This window comes from Zootermopsis nevadensis, unplaced genomic scaffold, assembly GCF_977971745.1.
Source record: "Zootermopsis nevadensis isolate Lab colony 2312 unplaced genomic scaffold, Znev_1.0 Znev_ptg000227l, whole genome shotgun sequence".
Classification (NCBI taxonomy): Eukaryota; Metazoa; Arthropoda; class Insecta; order Blattodea; family Termopsidae; genus Zootermopsis; species Zootermopsis nevadensis.
Window position 1 is genome coordinate 329,534 of NW_028259356.1, and position 18,617 is coordinate 348,150.

Genomic DNA, 18,617 nt, shown 5'->3' on the forward strand with positions numbered 1-18,617 from the left:
CTTTCGAATAATCTCGAAAAATTAAAATGTCTTTATCCTCCAAACCCTTGGACATACATTGACGTGACTCTGACTGGAAGTTTACATATACGTTCCCTCAATGTGACATAAGTTTTGTCTCTCAGATTCCTACAGATCGGGAGATATTTGCCTTTTAAGAATTGACTTTCGAATAATCTCTAAAAATTTAAATGTCTCTATCCTCCAAACCCTTGGACATACATTGACGTGGCTGTGACATGAAGTTGACATATACGTTCCCTCAAAGTGACATAAGTTTTGTCTCTCAGATTCCTACAGATCGGGAGATATTTGCCTCTTCAAAAATTGACTTTCGAATAATCACGAAAAATTAAAATGTCTCTATCCTCCAAACCCTTGCACATATATTGACGAGACTCTGACATGAAGTTGACATATGCGTTCCCTCAAAGTGACATAAGGTTTGTCTCTCAGATGCCTACAGATCGGGAGATATTTGCCTTTTAAAAATTGACTTTCGAATAATCTCGAAAAATTAAAATGTCTCTATCGTCCAAACCCTTGGAAATACATTGACGAGATTCTGACATGAAGTTGACATATACGTTCCCTCAAAGTGACATATGTTTTGTCTCTTAGATTCCTATTGATCGGGAGATATTTGCCTTTAAAAATTGACTTTCGAATAATCTCTAAAAATTTAAATGTCTCTATCCTCCAAACCCTTGGACATACATTGACGTGACTCTGACCGGAAGTTGACATATACGTTCCCTCAAAGTGACATAAGTTTGGTCTCTCAGATTCCTACAGATTGGGAGATATTTGTCTATTAAAAATTGACTTTCGAATAATCTCGAAGAATTAAAATGTCTCTATCGTCCAAACCCTTGGACATACATTGACGAGATTCTGACATGAAGTTGACATATACGTTCCCTCTAAGTGACATAAGTCTTGTCTCTCAGATTCCTACAGATCGGGAGATATTTGCCTTTTGAAAAATTGACTTTCGAATAATCTCGAAGAATTAAAATGTCTCTATCGTCCAAACCCTTGGACATACATTGACGAGACTCTGACATGAAGTTGACATATACGTTCCCTCAATGTGACATAAGGTTTGTCTCTCAGATTCCTACAGATCGGGAGATATTTGCCTTTTCAAAAATTGACTTTCGAATAATCTCGAATAATTCAAATGTCTCTATACTTCAAACCATTTTTCGTACATTGTCGTGACTCTGACATGAAGTTGATATGTAAATGTCCTCATAGTGACATGAGTTGTGTCTCTCAGATTCATACATATCGAGAGATATATGCCTCTGAATAATTGACTTTCGAATAACCCTGAAAAATTAAAATGTCTGTATCTGGCAAACCCTTGGACATATATTGACGTGTCTCGGACATGACGATGACGTATGCGTTCCCTCAAAGTGACATAACTTTGTCTCTCAGGTTCCTACAGATCGGGAGATATTTGCCTTTTCAAAACTTGACTTTCGAATAATCTCGAAAAATTAGAATGTCTTTATCCTCCAAACCCTTGGACATACATTGACGAGACTCTGACATGAAGTTGATATTTTCGTTCCCTCAAAGTGACATGCGTTTTGTCTCTCAGATGCCTACAGATCGGGAGATATTTGCCTTTAAAAATTGACTTTCGAATAATCTCGAAAAATTCAAATGTCTCTATCCTCCAAACCCTTGGACATACACTGACGAGACTCTGACATGAAGTTGACATATGCGCTCCCTCAAAGTGACATAAGGTTATGTCTCTCAGATGCCTACAGATCGGGAGATATTTGCCTTTTAAGAATTGACTTTCAAATAATCTCGAAAAATTGAAATGTCTCTATCGTCCAAACCCTTGGACATACATTGACGAGATTCTGACATGAAGTTGACATATACGTTCCCTCAAAGTGACATAAGTTTGGTCTCTCAGATTCCTACAGATTGGGAGATATTTGTCTATTAAAAATTGACTTTCGAATAATCTCGAAGAATTAAAATGTCTCTATCGTCCAAACCCTTGGACATACATTGACGAGACTCTGACATGAAGTTGACATATACGTTCCCTCAATGTGACATAAGGTTTGTCTTTCAGATTCCTACAGATCGGGAGATATTTGCCTTTTCAAAAATTGACTTTCGAATAATCTCGAATAATTCAAATGTCTCTATACTTCAAACCATTTTTCGTACATTGTCGTGACTCTGACATGAAGTTGATATGTAAATGTCCTCATAGTGACATGAGTTGTGTCTCTCAGATTCATACATATCGAGAGATATATGCCTCTGAATAATTGACTTTCGAATAACCCTGAAAAATTAAAATGTCTGTATCCTGCAAACCCTTGGACATATATTGACGTGTCTCGGACATGACGATGACGTATGCGTTCCCTCAAAGTGACATAAGTTTTGTCTCTCAGGTTCCTACAGATCGGGAGATATTTGCCTTTTCAAAACTTGACTTTCGAATAATCTCGAAAAATTAGAATGTCTTTATCCTCCAAACCCTTGGACATACATTGACGAGACTCTGACATGAAGTTGATATTTTCGTTCCCTCAAAGTGACATGCGTTTTGTCTCTCAGATGCCTACAGATCGGGAGATATTTGCCTTTAAAAATTGACTTTCGAATAATCTCGAAAAATTCAAATGTCTCTATTTTCCAAACCCTTGGACATACACTGACGAGACTCTGACATGAAGTTGACATATGCGCTCCCTCAAAGTGACATAAGGTTATGTCTCTCAGATGCCTACAGATCGGGAGATATTTGCCTTTTAAGAATTGACTTTCAAATAATCTCGAAAAATTGAAATGTCTCTATCGTCCAAACCCTTGGACATACATTGACGAGATTCTGACATGAAGTTGACATATACGTTCCCTCAAAGTGACATAAGTTTTGTCTCTCAGATTCCTACAGATCGGGAGATATTTGCCTTTTAAAAATTGACTTTCGAATAATCTCGTAAAATTAAAATGTCTCTATCCTCCAAACCCTTGGACATACATTGACGTGACTCTGACAGGACATTTACACATACTTTCCCTCAAAGTGACATAAGTTTTGTCTCTTAGATTCCTATTGATCGGGAGATATTTGCCTTTTAAAAATTGACTTTCGAATAATCTCTAAAAATTTAAATGTCTCTATCCTCCAAACCCTTGGACATACATTGACGTGACTCTGACCGGAAGTTGACATATACGTTCCCTCAAAGTGACATAAGTTTGGTCTCTCAGATTCCTACAGATTGAGAGATATTTGTCATTTAAAAATTGACTTTCGAATAATCTCTAAAAATTTAAATGTCTCTATCCTCCAAACCCTTCGAAATACATTGACGTGACTATGACATGAAGTTGACATATACGTTCCCTCAAAGTGACATAAGATTTGTCTCTCAGATTGATACAGATCGGGAGATATTTGCCTTTTCAAAAATTGACTTTCGAATAATCTCGAAAAATTAAAATGTCTCTATCCTCCAAACCCTTGGACATACATTGACGAGACTCTGACATGAAGTTGACATATGCGTTCCCTCAAAGTGGCATAAGGGTTGTCTCTCAGATGCCTACAGATCGGGAGATATTTGCCTTCTAAAAACTGACTTTCGAATAATCTCGAAAAATTAAAATGTCTCTATCGTCCAAACCCTTGGACATACATTGACGAGATTCTCACATGAAGTTGACATATACGTTCCCTCAAAGTGACATAAGTTTTGTCTGTTAGATTCCTATTGATCGGGAGATATTTGCCTTTTCAAAAATTGACTTTCGAATAATCTCTAAAAATTTAAATGTCTCTATCCTCCAAACCCTTGGACATACATTGACGTGCCTCTGACAGCAAGTTGACATATACGTTCCCTCAAAGTGACATAAGTTTTGTCTCCCAGATTCCTACAGATCGGGAGATATTTGCCTTTTAAAAATTGACTTTCGAATAATCTCGAAAAATTAAAATGTCTCTATCCTCCAAACCCTTGAACATACATTGACGAGACTCTGACATGAAGTTGACATATGCGTTCCCTCAATGTGACATAAGGTTTGTCTCTCAGATGCCTACAGATCGGGAGATATTTGCCTTTTAGAAATTGACTTTCGAATAATCTCGAAAAATTAAAATATCTCTATCGTCCAAACCCTTGGACATACATTGACGAGATTCTCACATGAAATTGACATATACGTTCCCTCAAGGTGACACAAGTTTTGTCTCTCTGATTCCTACAGATCGGGAGATATTTGCCTTTTCAAAAATTGACTTTCGAATAATCTCTAAAAATTTAAATGTCTCTATCCTCCAAACCCTTGGACATACATTGACGTGAATCTGACAGGAAGTTGACATATACGTTCCCTCAAAGTGACATCAGTTTATGTCTCTCAGATTCCTACAGATCGGGAGATATTTGCCTTTTAAAAATTGACTTTCAAATAATCTCTAAAAATTTAAATGTCTCTATCCTCCAAACCCTAGGACATACATTGACGTGCCTCTGACTGCAAGTTGACATATACGTTCCCTCAAAGTGGCATAAGGTTTGTCTCTCAGATGGCTACAGATCGGGAGATATTTGCCTTTTAAAAATTGACTTTCGAATAATCACGAAAAAGTAAAATGTCTCTATCGTCCAAACCCTTGGACATACATTGACGAGATTCTCACATGAAATTGACATATACGTTCCCTCAAAGTGACATAAGTTTTGTCTCTTAGATTCCTATTGATCGGGAGATATTTGCCTTTTCAAAAATTGACTTTCGAATAATCTATAAAAATTTAAATGTCTCTATCCTCCAAACCCTTGCACATACATTGACGTGACTCTGACATGAAGTTAACATATGCGTTCCCTCAAAGTGACATAAGGTTTGTCTCTCAGATGCCTACAGATCGGGAGATATTTGCCTTTAAAAATAAACTTTCAAATAATCTCGAAAAATTAAAATGTGTCTATCGTCCAAACTCTTGGACATACATTGACGAGATTCTGACATGAAGTTGACATATACGTTCCCTCAAAGTGACATAAGTTTTGTCTCTCAGATTCCAACAGATCGGGAGATACTTGCCTTTAAAAATTGACTTTCGAATAAACCCTAGAAATTTAAATGTCTCTATCCTCCAAACCCTTCGACATACATTGACGTGACTATGACATGAAGTTGACATATACGTTCCCTCAAAGTGACATAAGTTTTGTCTCAGATTAATACAAATCGGGAGATATTTGCCTTTTCAAAAATTGAGTTTCGAATAATCTCGAAAATTTAAAATGTCTCTATCCTCCAAACCCTTGGACATACTTTGACGAGACTCTGACATGAAGTTGACAAATACGTTCCCTCAAAGTGACATAAGTTTTGTCTCTTAGATTCCTATTGATCGGGAGATATTTGCCTTTGCAAAAATTGACTTTCGAATAATCTCTAAAAATTTAAATGTCTCTATCCTCCACACCCTTGGACATACATTGGCGTGACTCTGACAGCAAGTTGACATATACGTTCCCTCAAAGTGACATAAGTTTTGTCTCTCAGATTCCTACAGATCGGGAGATATTTGCCTTTTAAAAATTGACTTTCGAATAATCTCGATAAATTAAAATGTCTCTATCCTCCAAACCCTTGGACATACATTGTCGAGACTCTGACATGAAGTTGACATATGCGTTCCCTCAAAGTGGCATAAGGTTTGTCTCTCAGATGCCTACAGATCGGGAGATATTTGCCTTTTAAAAATTGACTTTCGAATAATCTCGAAAAATTTTAAATGTCTCTATCGTCCAAACCCTTGGACATACATTGACGAGATTCTGACATGTAGTTGACATATACGTTCCCTCAAAGTGACATGCGTTTTGTCTCTCAGATTCCCACCGATCGGGAGATATTTGCCTTTTAAAAATTGACTTTCGAAAAATCTCGTAAAATTAAAATGTTTCTATCCTCCAAACCCTTAGACATACATTGACGTGACTCTGACAGGACGTTTACATATACGTTCCCTCAAAGTGGCATAAGTTTTGTCTCTCAGATTCCTACAGATCGGGAGATATTTGCCTTTTAAAAATTGACTTTCGAATAATCTCGAAAAATTATAATGTCTTTATCCTCCAAACCCTTGGACTTACATTGACAAGACTCTGACATGAAGTTGATATTTTCGTTCCCTCAAAGTGACATACGTTTTGTCTCTCAGATGCCTACAGATCGGGAGATATTTGCCTTTTAAAAATTGACTTTCGAATAATCTTTAACAATTTAAATGTCTCTATCGTCCAAACCCTTGGACATACATTGACGAGATTCTGACATGAAGTTGACACATACGTTCCCTCAAAGTGACATAAGTTTTGTCTCTCAGATTCCTATAGATCGGGAGATATTTGCCTTTTAATAATTGACTTTCGAATAATATCGTAAAATTAAAATGTCTCTATCCTCCAAACCCTTGGACATACATTGACGTGACTCTGACAGGACATTTACATATACGTTCCCTCAAAGTGACATAAGTTTTTTACTTTCAGATTCCTACAGATCGGGAGATATTTACCTTTTAAAAATTGACTTTCGAATAATCTCTAAACATTTAAATGTCTATATCCTCCAAACCCTTGGACATACATTGACGTGACTATGACAGAAAGTTGACATATATGTTCCCTCAAAGTGACATTAGTTTTGTCTCTCAGATTCCTACAGATCGGGAGATATTTGCCTTTGAATAATTCACTTTCGAATAATCAAGAAAAATTAAAATGTCTCTATCCTCCAAACCCTTGAACATACATTGACGAGACTCTGACATGAAGTTAACATATGCGTTCACTCAAAGTGACATAAGGTTTGTCTCTCAGATGCCTACAGATCGGGAGATATTTGCCTTTTAAAAATTGACTTTCAAATAATCTCGAAAAATTTAAATGTCTCTGTCGTCCAAAGCCTTTGACATACATTGACGAGACTCTGACATGAAGTTGACATATGCGTTCCCTCAAAGTGACATAAGGTTTTTCTCTCAGATGCCTACAGATCGGGAGATATTTGCCTTTTCAAAAATTGACTTTCGAATAATCACGAAAAATTAAAATGTCTCTATCCTCCAAACCCTTGCACATATATTGACGTGACTGTGACATGAAGTTGATATTTTCGTTCCCTCAAAGTGACATACGTTTTGTCTCCCAGATTGATACAGATCGGGAGATATTTGCCTTTTAATAATTCACTTTCGTATAATCTCGAAAAATTAAAATGTCTCTATCCTCCAAACCCTTGGACATACATTGACGAGACTCTGAAATGAAGTTGACATATGCGTTCCCTCAAAGTGACAAAAGATTTGTCTCTCAGATGCCTACAGATCGGGAGATATTTGCCTTTTAAAAATTGACTTTCAAATAATCTCGAAAAATTTAAATGTCTCTATCGTCCAAATCATTTGACATACATTGACGAGACTCTGACATGAAGTTGACATATGCGTTCCCTCAAAGTGACATAAGGTTTGTCTCTCAGATGCCTACAGATCGGGAGATATTTGCCTTTTAAATTGACTTTCGAATAATCTCGAAAAATTATAATGTCTGTATCGTCCAAACCCTTGGACATACATTGACGTGACTATGACATGAAGTTGACATATACGTTCCCTCAAAGTGACATAAGTTTTGTCTCTCATATTAATACAGATCGGGAGATATTTGCCTTTTCAAAAATTGACTTTCGAATAATCTCGAAAAATTAAAATGTCTCTATCGTCCAAAACCCTTGGACATACATTGACGTGACTCTGACATGAAGTTGACATATACGTTCCCTCAATGTGACATAAGGTTTGTCTCTCAGATTCCTACAGATCGGGAGATATTTGCCTTTTCAAAAATTGACTTTCGAATAATCTCGAAAAATTCAAATGTCTCTATCCATCAAACCCTTTTTCGTACATTGTCGTGACACTGACATGAAGTTGATATGTAAATGTCCTCATAGTGACATGAGTTGTGTCTCTCAGATTCCAACATATCGAGAGATATATGCCTCTGAATAATTGACTTTCGAATAACGCTGAAAAATTAAAATGTCTGTATCCTGCACACCCTTGGACATATATTGACGTGACTCTGACATGACGATGACGTATGCGTTCCCTCAAAGTGACATAAGTTTTGTCTCTCAGATTCCTACAGATCGGGAGATATTTGCCTTTTCAAAACTTGACTTTCGAATAATCTCGAAAAATTAAAATGTCTTTATCCTCCAAACCCTTGGACATACATTGACGTGACTCTGACTGGAAGTTTACATATACGTTCCCTCAATGTGACATAAGTTTTGTCTCTCAGATTCCTACAGATCGGGAGATATTTGCCTTTTAAGAATTGACTTTCGAATAATCTCTAAAAATTTAAATGTCTCTATCCTCCAAACCCTTGGACATACATTGACGTGGCTGTGACATGAAGTTGACATATACGTTCCCTCAAAGTGACATAAGTTTTGTCTCTCAGATTCCTACAGATCGGGAGATATTTGCCTCTTCAAAAATTGACTTTCGAATAATCACGAAAAATTAAAATGTCTCTATCCTCCAAACCCTTGCACATATATTGACGAGACTCTGACATGAAGTTGATATTTTCGTTCCCTCAAAGTGACATACGTTTTGTCTCTCAGATGCCTACAGATCGGGAGATATTTGCCTTTAAATATTGACTTTCGAATAATCTCGAAAAATTCAAATGCCTCTATCCTCCAAACCCTTATACACACATTGACGTGCCTCTGACAGGAAGTTTACATATACGTTCCCTCAAAGTGACATAAGTTTTGTCTCTCAGATTCCTACAGATCGGGAGATATTTGCCTTTTAAAAATTGAGTTTCGAATAATCTCTAAAAATTTAAATGTCTCTATCCTCCAGACCCTTCGACATACATTGACGTGACTATGACATGAAGTTGACATATACGTTCCCTCAAAGTGACATAAGTTTTGTCTCTCATATTAATACAGATCGGGAGATATTTGCCTTTTCAAAAATTGACTTTCGAATAATCTCGAAAAATTTAAATGTCTCTATCCTCCAAACCCTTGGACATACATTGACGAGACTCTGACATGAAGTTGACATATGCGTTCCCTCAAAGTGTCATAAGGTTTGTCTCTCAGATGCCTACAGATCGGGAGATATTTGCCTTTTAAAAATTGACTTTCGAATAATCTCGAAAAATTAAAATGTCTCTATCGTCCAAACCCTTGGAAATACATTGACGAGATTCTGACATGAAGTTGACATATACGTTCCCTCAAAGTGACATGTTTTGTCTCTTAGATTCCTATTGATCGGGAGATATTTGCCTTTAAAAATTGACTTTCGAATAATCTCTAAAAATTTAAATGTCTCTATCCTCCAAACCCTTGGACATACATTGACGTGACTCTGACCGGAAGTTGACATATACGTTCCCTCAAAGTGACATAAGTTTGGTCTCTCAGATTCCTACAGATTGGGAGATATTTGTCTATTAAAAATTGACTTTCGAATAATCTCGAAGAATTAAAATGTCTCTATCGTCCAAACCCTTGGACATACATTGACGAGATTCTGACATGATGTTGACATATACGTTCCCTCTAAGTGACATAAGTCTTGTCTCTCAGATTCATACAGATCGGGAGATATTTGCCTTTGGAAAAATTGACTTTCGAATAATCTCGAAAAATTAAGATGTCTCTATCCTCCAAACCCTTGGACATACATTGACGTGACTCTGACATGAAGTTGACATATACATTCCCTCAATGTGACATAAGGTTTGTCTGTCAGATTCCTACAGATCGGGAGATATTTGCCTTTTCAAAAATTGACTTTCGAATAATGTCGAATAATTCAAATGTCTCTATACTTCAAACCATTTTTCGTACATTGTCGTGACTCTGACATGAAGTTGATATGTAAATGTCCTCATAGTGACATGAGTTGTGTCTCTCAGATTCATACATATCGAGAGATATATGCCTCTGAATAATTGACTTTCGAATAACCCTGAAAAATTAAAATGTCTGTATCCTGCAAACCCTTGGACATATATTGACGTGTCTCGGACATGACGATGACGTATGCGTTCCCTCAAAGTGACATAAGTTTTGTCTCTCAGGTTCCTACAGATCGGGAGATATTTGCCTTTTCAAAACTTGACTTTCGAATAATCTCGAAAAATTAGAATGTCTTTATCCTCCAAACCCTTGGACATACATTGACGAGACTCTGACATGAAGTTGATATTTTCGTTCCCTCAAAGTGACATGCGTTTTGTCTCTCAGATGCCTACAGATCGGGAGATATTTGCCTTTAAAAATTGACTTTCGAATAATCTCGAAAAATTCAAATGTCTCTATCCTCCAAACCCTTGGACATACACTGACGAGACTCTGACATGAAGTTGACATATGCGCTCCCTCAAAGTGACATAAGGTTATGTCTCTCAGATGCCTACAGATCGGGAGATATTTGCCTTTTAAGAATTGACTTTCAAATAATCTCGAAAAATTGAAATGTCTCTATCGTCCAAACCCTTGGACATACATCGACGAGATTCTGACATGAAGTTGACATATACGTTCCCTCAAAGTGACATAAGTTTTGTCTCTCAGATTCCTACAGATCGGGAGATATTTGCCTTTTAAAAATTGACTTTCGAATAATCTCGTAAAATTAAAATGTCTCTATCCTCCAAACCCTTGGACATACATTGACGTGACTCAGACAGGACATTTACATATACGTTCCCTCAAAGTGACATAAGTTTTTTACTTTCAGATTCCTACAGATCGGGAGATATTTACCTTTTAAAAATTGACTTTCGAATAATCTCTAAACATTTAAATGTCTATATCCTCCAAACCCTTGGACATACATTGACGTGACTATGACAGAAAGTTGACATATATGTTCCCTCAAAGTGACATTAGTTTTGTCTCTCAGATTCCTACAGATCGGGAGATATTTGCCTTTTAATAATTCACTTTCGAATAATCAAGAAAAATTAAAATGTCTCTATCCTCCAAACCCTTGAACATACATTGACGAGACTCTGACATGAAGTTAACATATGCGTTCACTCAAAGTGACATAAGGTTTGTCTCTCAGATGCCTACAGATCGGGAGATATTTGCCTTTTAAAAATTGACTTTCAAATAATCTCGAAAAATTTAAATGTCTCTGTCGTCCAAAGCCTTTGACATACATTGACGAGACTCTGACATGAAGTTGACATATGCGTTCCCTCAAAGTGACATAAGGTTTTTCTCTCAGATGCCTACAGATCGGGAGATATTTGCCTTTTCAAAAATTGACTTTCGAATAATCACGAAAAATTAAAATGTCTCTATCCTCCAAACCCTTGCACATATATTGACGTGACTGTGACATGAAGTTGATATTTTCGTTCCCTCAAAGTGACATACGTTTTGTCTCCCAGATTGATACAGATCGGGAGATATTTGCCTTTTAATAATTCACTTTCGTATAATCTCGAAAAATTAAAATGTCTCTATCCTCCAAACCCTTGGACATACATTGACGAGACTCTGAAATGAAGTTGACATATGCGTTCCCTCAAAGTGACAAAAGATTTGTCTCTCAGATGCCTACAGATCGGGAGATATTTGCCTTTTAAAAATTGACTTTCAAATAATCTCGAAAAATTTAAATGTCTCTATCGTCCAAATCATTTGACATACATTGACGAGACTCTGACATGAAGTTGACATATGCGTTCCCTCAAAGTGACATAAGGTTTGTCTCTCAGATGCCTACAGATCGGGAGATATTTGCCTTTTAAATTGACTTTCGAATAATCTCGAAAAATTATAATGTCTGTATCGTCCAAACCCTTGGACATACATTGACGTGACTATGACATGAAGTTGACATATACGTTCCCTCAAAGTGACATAAGTTTTGTCTCTCATATTAATACAGATCGGGAGATATTTGACTTTTCAAAAATTGACTTTCGAATAATCTCGAAAAATTAAAATGTCTCTATCGTCCAAAACCCTTGGACATACATTGACGTGACTCTGACATGAAGTTGACATATACGTTCCCTCAATGTGACATAAGGTTTGTCTCTCAGATTCCTACAGATCGGGAGATATTTGCCTTTTCAAAAATTGACTTTCGAATAATCTCGAAAAATTCAAATGTCTCTATCCATCAAACCCTTTTTCGTACATTGTCGTGACACTGACATGAAGTTGATATGTAAATGTCCTCATAGTGACATGAGTTGTGTCTCTCAGATTCCAACATATCGAGAGATATATGCCTCTGAATAATTGACTTTCGAATAACGCTGAAAAATTAAAATGTCTGTATCCTGCACACCCTTGGACATATATTGACGTGACTCTGACATGACGATGACGTATGCGTTCCCTCAAAGTGACATAAGTTTTGTCTCTCAGATTCCTACAGATCGGGAGATATTTGCCTTTTCAAAACTTGACTTTCGAATAATCTCGAAAAATTAAAATGTCTTTATCCTCCAAACCCTTGGACATACATTGACGTGACTCTGACTGGAAGTTTACATATACGTTCCCTCAATGTGACATAAGTTTTGTCTCTCAGATTCCTACAGATCGGGAGATATTTGCCTTTTAAGAATTGACTTTCGAATAATCTCTAAAAATTTAAATGTCTCTATCCTCCAAACCCTTGGACATACATTGACGTGGCTGTGACATGAAGTTGACATATACGTTCCCTCAAAGTGACATAAGTTTTGTCTCTCAGATTCCTACAGATCGGGAGATATTTGCCTCTTCAAAAATTGACTTTCGAATAATCACGAAAAATTAAAATGTCTCTATCCTCCAAACCCTTGCACATATATTGACGAGACTCTGACATGAAGTTGATATTTTCGTTCCCTCAATGTGACATACGTTTTGTCTCTCAGATGCCTACAGATCGGGAGATATTTGCCTTTAAATATTGACTTTCGAATAATCTCGAAAAATTCAAATGCCTCTATCCTCCAAACCCTTATACACACATTGACGTGCCTCTGACAGGAAGTTTACATATACGTTCCCTCAAAGTGACATAAGTTTTGTCTCTCAGATTCCTACAGATCGGGAGATATTTGCCTTTTAAAAATTGAGTTTCGAATAATCTCTAAAAATTTAAATGTCTCTATCCTCCAGACCCTTCGACATACATTGACGTGACTATGACATGAAGTTGACATATACGTTTCCTCAAAGTGACATAAGTTTTGTCTCTCATATTAATACAGATCGGGAGATATTTGCCTTTTCAAAAATTGACTTTCGAATAATCTCGAAAAATTTAAATGTCTCTATCCTCCAAACCCTTGGACATACATTGACGAGACTCTGACATGAAGTTGACATATGCGTTCCCTCAAAGTGTCATAAGGTTTGTCTCTCAGATGCCTACAGATCGGGAGATATTTGCCTTTTAAAAATTGACTTTCGAATAATCTCGAAAAATTAAAATGTCTCTATCGTCCAAACCCTTGGAAATACATTGACGAGATTCTGACATGAAGTTGACATATACGTTCCCTCAAAGTGACATATGTTTTGTCTCTTAGATTCCTATTGATCGGGAGATATTTGCCTTTAAAAATTGACTTTCGAATAATCTCTAAAAATTTAAATGTCTCTATCCTCCAAACCCTTGGACATACATTGACGTGACTCTGACCGGAAGTTGACATATACGTTCCCTCAAAGTGACATAAGTTTGGTCTCTCAGATTCCTACAGATTGGGAGATATTTGTCTATTAAAAATTGACTTTCGAATAATCTCGAAGAATTAAAATGTCTCTATCGTCCAAACCCTTGGACATACATTGACGAGATTCTGACATGATGTTGACATATACGTTCCCTCTAAGTGACATAAGTCTTGTCTCTCAGATTCATACAGATCGGGAGATATTTGCCTTTTGAAAAATTGACTTTCGAATAATCTCGAAAAATTAAGATGTCTCTATCCTCCAAACCCTTGGACATACATTGACGTGACTCTGACATGAAGTTGACATATACATTCCCTCAATGTGACATAAGGTTTGTCTGTCAGATTCCTACAGATCGGGAGATATTTGCCTTTTCAAAAATTGACTTTCGAATAATCTCGAATAATTCAAATGTCTCTATACTTCAAACCATTTTTCGTACATTGTCGTGACTCTGACATGAAGTTGATATGTAAATGTCCTCATAGTGACATGAGTTGTGTCTCTCAGATTCATACATATCGAGAGATATATGCCTCTGAATAATTGACTTTCGAATAACCCTGAAAAATTAAAATGTCTGTATCCTGCAAACCCTTGGACATATATTGACGTGTCTCGGACATGACGATGACGTATGCGTTCCCTCAAAGTGACATAAGTTTTGTCTCTCAGGTTCCTACAGATCGGGAGATATTTGCCTTTTCAAAACTTGACTTTCGAATAATCTCGAAAAATTAGAATGTCTTTATCCTCCAAACCCTTGGACATACATTGACGAGACTCTGACATGAAGTTGATATTTTCGTTCCCTCAAAGTGACATGCGTTTTGTCTCTCAGATGCCTACAGATCGGGAGATATTTGCCTTTAAAAATTGACTTTCGAATAATCTCGAAAAATTCAAATGTCTCTATCCTCCAAACCCTTGGACATACACTGACGAGACTCTGACATGAAGTTGACATATGCGCTCCCTCAAAGTGACATAAGGTTATGTCTCTCAGATGCCTACAGATCGGGAGATATTTGCCTTTTAAGAATTGACTTTCAAATAATCTCGAAAAATTGAAATGTCTCTATCGTCCAAACCCTTGGACATACATCGACGAGATTCTGACATGAAGTTGACATATACGTTCCCTCAAAGTGACATAAGTTTTGTCTCTCAGATTCCTACAGATCGGGAGATATTTGCCTTTTAAAAATTGACTTTCGAATAATCTCGTAAAATTAAAATGTCTCTATCCTCCAAACCCTTGGACATACATTGACGTGACTCAGACAGGACATTTACACATACTTTCCCTCAAAGTGACATAAGTTTTGTCTCTTAGATTCCTATTGATCGGGAGATATTTGCCTTTTAAAAATTGACTTTCGAATAATCTCTAAAAATTTAAATGTCTCTATCCTCCAAACCCTTGGACATACATTGACGTGACACTGACCGGAAGTTGACATATACGTTCCCTCAAAGTGACATAAGTTTGGTCTCTCAGATTCCTACAGATTGAGAGATATTTGTCATTTAAAAATTGACTTTCGAATAATCTCTAAAAATTTAAATGTCTCTATCCTCCAAACCCTTCGAAATACATTGACGTGACTATGACATGAAGTTGACATATACGTTCCCTCAAAGTGACATAAGATTTGTCTCTCAGATTGATACAGATCGGGAGATATTTGCCTTTTCAAAAATTGACTTTCGAATAATCTCGAAAAATTAAAATGTCTCTATCCTCCAAACCCTTGGACATACATTGACGAGACTCTGACATGAAGTTGACATATGCGTTCCCTCAAAGTGGCATAAGGGTTGTATCTCAGAAGCCTACAGATCGGGAGATATTTGCCTTTTAAAAACTGACTTTCGAATAATCTCGAAAAATTAAAATGTCTCTATCGTCCAAACCCTTGGACATACATTGACGAGATTCTCACATGAAGTTGACATATACGTTCCCTCAAAGTGACATAAGTTTTGTCTGTTAGATTCCTATTGATCGGGAGATATTTGCCTTTTCAAAAATTGACTTTCGAATAATCTCTAAAAATTTAAATGTCTCTATCCTCCAAACCCTTGGACATACATTGACGTGCCTCTGACAGCAAGTTGACATATACGTTCCCTCAAAGTGACATAAGTTTTGTCTCTCAGATTCCTACAGATCGGGAGATATTTGCCTTTTAAAAATTGACTTTCGAATAATCTCGAAAAATTAATATGTCTCTATCCTCCAAACCCTTGAACATACATTGACGAGACTCTGACATGAAGTTGACATATGCGTTCCCTCAATGTGACATAAGGTTTGTCTCTCAGATGCCTACAGATCGGGAGATATTTGCCTTTTAGAAATTGACTTTCGAATAATCTCGAAAAATTAAAATATCTCTATCGTCCAAACCCTTGGACATACATTGACGAGATTCTGACATCTAGTTGACATATACGTTCCCTCAAGGTGACACAAGTTTTGTCTCTCTGATTCCTACAGATCGGGAGATATTTGCCTTTTCAAAAATTGACTTTCGAATAATCTCTAAAAATTTAAATGTCTCTATCCTCCAAACCCTTGGACATACATTGACGTGACTCTGACAGGAAGTTGACATATACGTTCCCTCAAAGTGACATCAGTTTATGTCTCTCAGATTCCTACAGATCGGGAGATATTTGCCTTTTAAAAATTGACTTTCAAATAATCTCTAAAAATTTAAATGTCTCTATCCTCCAAACCCTAGGACATACATTGACGTGCCTCTGACTGCAAGTTGACATATACGTTCCCTCAAAGTGGCATAAGGTTTGTCTCTCAGATGGCTACAGATCGGGAGATATTTGCCTTTTAAAAATTGACTTTCGAATAATGACGAAAAATTAAAATGTCTCTATCGTCCAAACCCTTGGACATACATTGACGAGATTCTCACATGAAATTGACATATACGTTCCCTCAAAGTGACATAAGTTTTGTCTCTTAGATTCCTATTGATCGGGAGATATTTGCCTTTTCAAAAATTGACTTTCGAATAATCTATAAAAATTTAAATGTCTCTATCCTCCAAACCCTTGCACATACATTGACGTGACTCTGACATGTAGTTGACATATACGTTCCCTCAAAGTGGCATAAGGTTTGTCTCTCAGATTCCTACAGATCGGGAGATATTTGCCTTTTAAAATTGACTTTCAAATAATCTCGAAAAATTAAAATGTCTCTATCCTCCAAACCCTTGGACATACATTGAAGAGACTCTGACATGAAGTTAACATATGCGTTCCCTCAAAGTGACATAAGGTTTGTCTCTCAGATGCCTACAGATCGGGAGATATTTGCCTTTAAAAATAAACTTTCAAATAATCTCGAAAAATTAAAATGTGTCTATCGTCCAAACCCTTGGACATACATTGACGAGATTCTGACATGAAGTTGACATATACGTTCCCTCAAAGTGACATAAGTTTTGTCTCTCAGATTCCAACAGATCGGGAGATACTTGCCTTTAAAAATTGACTTTCGAATAAACCCTAGAAATTTAAATGTCTCTATCCTCCAAACCCTTCGACATACATTGACGTGACTATGACATGAAGTTGACATATACGTTCCCTCAAAGTGACATAAGTTTTGTCTCAGATTAATACAAATCGGGAGATATTTGCTTTTTCAAAAATTGAGTTTCGAATAATCTCGAAAATTTAAAATGTCTCTATCCTCCAAACCCTTGGACATACTTTGACGAGACTCTGACATGACGTTGACAAATACGTTCCCTCAAAGTGACATAAGTTTTGTCTCTTAGATTCCTATTGATCGGGAGATATTTGCCTTTGCAAAAATTGACTTTCGAATAATCTCTAAAAATTTAAATGTCTCTATCCTCTACACCCTTGGACATACATTGGCGTGACTCTGACAGCAAGTTGACATATACGTTCCCTCAAAGTGACATAAGTTTTGTCTCTCAGATTCCTACAGATCGGGAGATATTTGCCTTTTAAAAATTGACTTTCGAATAATCTCGATAAATTAAAATGTCTCTATCCTCCAAACCCTTGGACATACATTGTCGAGACTCTGACATGAAGTTGACATATGCGTTCCCTCATAGTGGCATAAGGTTTGTCTCTCAGATGCCTACAGATCGGGAGATATTTGCCTTTTAAAAATTGACTTTCGAATAATCTCGAAAAATTTTAAATGTCTCTATCGTCCAAACCCTTGGACATACATTGACGAGATTCTGACATGTAGTTGACATATACGTTCCCTCAAAGTGACATGCGTTTTGTCTCTCAGATTCCCACCGATCGGGAGATATTTGCCTTTTAAAAATTGACTTTCGAAAAATCTCGTAAAATTAAAATGTTTCTATCCTCCAAACCCTTAGACATACATTGACGTGACTCTGACAGGACGTTTACATATACGTTCCCTCAAAGTGGCATAAGTTTTGTCTCTCAGATTCCTACAGATCGGGAGATATTTGCCTTTTAAAAATTGACTTTCGAATAATCTCGAAAAATTATAATGTCTCTATCGTCCAAACCCTTGGACATACATTGACGTGACTATGACATGAAGTTGACATATACGTTCCCTCAAAGTGACATAAGTTTTGTCTCTCATATTAATACAGATCGGGAGATATTTGCCTTTTCAAAAATTGACTTTCGAATAATCTCGAAAAATTAAAATGTCTCTATCGTCCAAACCCTTGGACATACATTGACTTGACTCTGACATGAAGTTGACATATACGTTCCCTCAATGTGACATAAGG